Consider the following 6,000-nt stretch of genomic DNA (forward strand, 5'->3'; position numbering starts at 1 on the left):
CACAATAGACAAATTCTACTTACCAGTATTGTTTTTCAGAAGCCACACACCATTGACATCGTAATCTTTTATGTTGTTGTTGTATTTGCTCTTCAACGTTAACCGATTTGTGACGTCATTTGAGTTGGTGAAAAAAAAGAAGACAAAAACCAAGGAGAAAGCAGTTGGTATAGTTTATAATTTAATTTTGTTCAAATTACAAAAGTTACTCTGCATATTAAAGAAAGAAACAAAACAATATAAAACAAAACTTGAAATCTCAAAAATCCCATTTGAAATAAACGCAACATGTTATTCAACAGCTTGTTAATATTACTGCTCGGTTATTATTGCACTTCTCAGGTACACATAGAGCTGCTTACTACGGATTACTTGAACACTGTGTGGAAGCCCAAGATATGATGACAATGGCAGAAACAAAGAAAAACCATAAAGTTTCTTTTTCTGCTGTTTGCATTCCTCTGCCACTACTTTTGCTTTGGAACTTTGTCTCAATCAAAAGGTAATTAATTTAAACATTTTACGTGGTGTTTTTGAAGCACATGGAATGATCTAATCTACATATATAACACAATTCATAATATGACAAAAATCATGATGCAAAAGCCACTACGGAGCAAATTGATAAAAAAAAAAAAAAATCAGAATAAGGCGTTTAATAAATGATACGCGATATATTGGAAACTGAGCGACATATTGCGATTCTCGGATTGTGTCACTTCAATAAATCGATATTATCGCCCAGCACTACAAATTACTATCACGACTTTTGAAACTGTCATTAAAAAAGTGCTGTCCCTTGCAAAAATAAAAAATAAACAAAGCATTGCAATGATTGTGAGGGAGCGCAAACTTTGCGAGGGAACGCAAATGCTCTAAAGTTTCTGAAAGTGTGTGTAAACATCAATAGCAGTGCTGGCAGCACTGTGTGACAATATGTACAACAAATTAATTGATGCCATCTGTCCTGTTCTGTTCTTCTAGTGTTTTGCTGTTTAATGGCGCTCAGCAAGAGAACTTCTTAACACCATTGAAAATAAAAAAAAAAGTACACACACTGTTATTGTAGACAAAAAACAAATGGCATTCTTAAGTGCTGTCTGAAAGTACTGATAGAGTGTAAGGTTAACACAGGGGAAAAAATATGATAAACTACAAAAATAAAATGTATATTTTTTCACAATAACCATTCAATGTTTCAATATAAAATGTGTAATGTTTATAAAAATGAAGTTTTTTTTTTTTTTCTGGGAAAAGGAGAGCCCCATAACACTTTGTTACTCAATCCTTCTATGCATTTTTTACAATAATAAAGTTGTATTTATTTTTTTCCAAGAAAAAATGTTTAGTTGCAAGGAGGAGATTTAATTAAAAAAAAATATTTTTTTTTTTAAATTTTGAATTTCATAGAAGACTAACATTTACAAACCGTATTTTCCGCACTATAAGGCGCACCGGATTATAAGACGCACCCTCAATAAATGACATATTTTAAAACGTTTTCCATATATAAAACACACCGGATTATAAGGCGCACCCTCAATTAATGACATATTTTAAAACTTTTTCAATCACAATATGGTAATACTCAAAGTAATAACAATATTAACTCAAATAATAACTCTGTACTCTCAATAGCATAATAACTCAATGTCAATATGACCAACCTTGTTCAACTGAAAACACACAAAAGAAACAGGTAAAGTTTACTTTATCAGTTCATTCCCCATCTATGAATCCCAATCTCAATATCGATCCATATATAAGGATCACCTGATTATAAGGCGAACCATCAGGTTTAAAAAAAAAAAAAAAGGCTTTTAGGTGCGCCTTATAGTGCGGAAATTACGGTACTTGTTTCCTTCTCTATTTTCTTGTTATATTATACTCTCACGAGACCAAGTGGTTAAGAAAAACAATTATACCATAATGTCACTATTTATATCATAATGTCACTATGTCTCCTAACATTTGGCATTGTTAATCAATAAGCGTCATCCTCATCGCCTGACAATTTCATATGTATTCTCTCAAATAGATTATTTTATCCCCTTCTGGTATATGGCCTTATGTAGGATTGTTATGTAGCATGTAAATAGAACATTAACGAAGCATGGCCACATAGAATAACCTTAGGAATGAAGCCAGTAGCTATGGCAACACAAACCTATTACAATCCATTACCACAAATAACACAGTGTTTACAGCTGACGTGATGAGGAAAACCACTGTCTGTCTCTGGAGGACTTTGCGCCATTTTTATTTATATCTATATTTTTTGTTTATTGGCAGCTCTCAGCCTCTCAGCACTTCCAGCCGTGATAGATGAGCCAGGTGGCGCGCTACCGTCCCGTGGAGGGTGGGGGAGAAGTAGAATTGCTGTTCCATCATTTCTGGTGACCTTACATGCCTGATTATGCTGCCTCACATCCCCTTGTGCCTTCTTTTAACCACTCGCATTTGCATAAATGTGCTTAATGATCACATTCTCTCAAGGTATGATTGCAAAGTGCTAATTTGGCGCAACTTAACATGGCTGTATATGAGGTTTTGGCACGCTTTGTACACAACCTCACCAGACAGCATCTGGGTCATTTTGAAATAAGAGGAAATGTGACGATCTCTTCAAAGCTTCCCAATATTATATTGTATGTAAAACTCTTGCCTTGTGCAGAGGTAGGCACTTTGTCAGCACTGACGGACTGTCCGTCAGCAACGGATGCCCGTTTTGCTGACGGACCAAATGATGGAAAACAAACCAAAAAAATTAAAATAAAACATGTTGGCTTTCCAATTTTCATTCATCATTGTAATCGGGATTAGACATTACATCAGATGTCCGTCAGCCTGTTACGCCCCTTTTTGATAACTGCATTATAAATTCAAGTGACTTAGATGTGTATCTGCTAAATTTCTGCATCTTTATAGCTCAAACTGCAATCAGCCTGCAATCTATGTGACGATAGAAACTTTACAGTACCACCAAGCAGTGCAGAAACATGTTCAGATGAGTGAAAAAAAACTGGGTTGGTTCAATTCACTAATTGTCTTTCGCAGCTATCACACAGTAATAGCACAAGTAAACCGATGAGTGCAGGCCAAATTTACATCTTTTCTCTTTTTGGCTCTTGGCCAGGAAATGCAAGATATTTAAAAAAAAATCCTAATTAAAGACGTTTTATAGTTAATCCAACCTCAGCAATACTTTGTTTCACTGGTGGTGTATGTGACAGATAAAATTTAGACACTCGTTAATGAAACCATCTTCTATAGTTGTAGGACAGGCAGTTATAATTGAGAACCGACATCTACCATTTCAGACTCATCTAAAGCGTGACAATGCCATCCAGTGGACATTAGTGTAAATTGCACTCGCATCCCCGGTATCGAACATGGTGGTGTAGGTGTTGTAGTTACACTTATATTACTGTGTTGTGTTTCGATTGCAGTGTATCTGTGGAACCACAGAGATGAGAAGATAACTTTTGTAAATAATACAACCGATAAAAGGATTAATATGAGTGCAGACAGAGGTACACCAGTGCCTGACAAATGACGGACCAGAAAAAAAAAGTCTCATTAAAGTCTAATGTCACCTTCTAGTGGTGGCAGGAGATTGGGTAAAAATACACCGATGGACAAATTACAATTTTTTTTGTCTCGTCTGATAGACCGACGATGATGGAAAGGAGGTGGGGCGAACGTCGGACCAGCAAAAAAATGTAAGTTGCCCACCTATGGCCTTGTGACTAAAGGTAATGGCCAAAGTGAATTTAGTGTTTTACTTTTATTTTTTCTTTCATGTCCCTCCCTCTTCATGAACAACTAACAGACGCCAAAAGCTTAAATCCATCATTTTCTTGATTTTGTTGGTATGTCGAGGGTGAACGCTATGGAGTAAGATGGCTGTCAATAAGATGTGTGTTCAACAATTCGTTTGCGTATGACTCTAAATTGTGTTTGTGTGAATGTGTTGAGTTTGAATTGTTTTCGTACAAGTACAACTCTAAATTGCGTTGAGTTTACCAATTGAAAACTTGTGAGTGCAAGGTGTTTTGAATACCGCTATTGTTTGCAAGACTATGACCTCGCGAGACACCACTTCACGTCTTTGCATGAATCTCTCCTTTGCTTTCTTGGATTTGATCTTTTGCATTTGTGGATCTGAGCCTTTGGATTTGAGTTGGATATGCAAATTGAGATGGCGTACCTATATATGCCACGGAATGCATTCCTTTCCAATTCGTCCATTGTTTCCCAAAAGTGTAAATTAAAATTAAAGAAACTTCAGTGTAAACACGACCTGTTAGAAGTAAACCATGGCCCCCTCTAGGCAACACTGCTCTGCAAGGTAAGTCGCTGTCATCACACAGAAGAGATTCTATCTCCAAGAATCCAAATTTTAAAAAATGCATAGCGACACAAACCACGTGCATTGCAATGAACTGAAGATGTGCTTAAATTTCACACAGCATCATTATCAGCGCTCTAAATGCTAACTCACACAAATGCATCACAGTGTCTGCGGCCCTCTTGAAGTGGGGGCATGATTGAGTTTAAATCCACTGAGTGATGTGAGGGCTTAAAAGAAGCTCCAGAATAATAATAAGAGGAGAAATGAATATTTTGGACACGCATTAGAATTTTTGTGGACTTGTCTTTCAACAAAGCACAATAGTAGACGTTTAATATAATAAAAAAAGAATAGAATGCCTTTACATGTATTGTCGTTGTATAGTTGAAATACAACGAAATTGTGAGCACTTCTACAATTGGTACAACTTAAATAAATATTAATAATAAATGGTATAAATATTATTCAAGATATTAAACATTCAAGAGTTTTATTGTCATATGCATAGTATTACTACACAATAAAATTCTTATTTTGTTCACTCCCTGAGCAGACTACATTCCACAATTGAGCAAATAATCAAGTAGGCAATAAAACAAAACAAAATTAAAAAAAAGTAACAGAGCAATAAGAGATAAAATAAAGAAAGTCTTGCAACTTTAATTTTCATTGACCCATGCCAGTGCAACCAGTAAAGTTTTTTTTTTTTTTTTGATAATTACTAATCTTATTTTGTTGACAAACTGCCTATTTATTGGTAATGTAGTGAAATAAAGCGGGATCAATATTTTGGCCCCTGAAATTTCAGGTTACTGGGCATTGTGATTCTTGGTTGGTTACGTACTGCTGTTAGGCCTTGTGGCATCACGAGGGGACGTGTAGTGAAGGGCTGCTACTTCCCCTTCTATATGCAAACGCCACACCCCAAAATGGCCGACATGCCAAGGACTCCATTGCCCAGCATACATCACAGCCTCAACAGGTTCAGCCGCTTAAACAGTCGAATAAAGGCAGGCCTGGCTGATTGGGGAAAAGACGGGCAGCTGACGAAGAGACACTTGAGACAGAAAAGAGAGCGCCACTGAAGCCAAAACCAGAGAGAAGTGAGAATACATTTTATTTGGACTTTGACCGTTTTGAACTACTTCAGGTGAACTTTGTGAGCCAGTTTTTGAATCCAGTGAACAGACTTTATTTCAAGCTTTTGCATTCTGATGATCTATTTTTCTTGCGTTTAAGTGTATTTTGTGAGAAAAGTTCTTTTGAACTCCGAGAACCAAGTTCCAAGAACCAAGTATATATATATGTAAGTCGAAATGTTCATATACATATATATATATATATATATATATATATATATATATATATTTAAGTCGAAATGTTCGTAAAAGAGGGTGTTTGTAAACCGGGGGCCGACTGTACTTCCTTAATTATATAAAGCATTCATTAATGAATACAAATTGTCATTAATTAAATAAACCAATGCTTCATTAAATGTGTCAACAATTACTTAAATGACCATGTAGACAATCATCTATTTAATGAATTATTTCACGGTTATGTGTTACTGCATCTCATGAATTCAACGACTGATGAGTGAGCATTAACACCTGATTGGTTACCCTGCTCTTCAAGCCAAGACAGAC

Source organism: Hippichthys cyanospilos, chromosome 5 (assembly GCF_059441005.1).
Source record: "Hippichthys cyanospilos isolate Australia breed blue-spotted pipefish chromosome 5, RoL_Hcya_1.0, whole genome shotgun sequence".
NCBI classification, from domain to species: domain Eukaryota; kingdom Metazoa; phylum Chordata; class Actinopteri; order Syngnathiformes; family Syngnathidae; genus Hippichthys; species Hippichthys cyanospilos.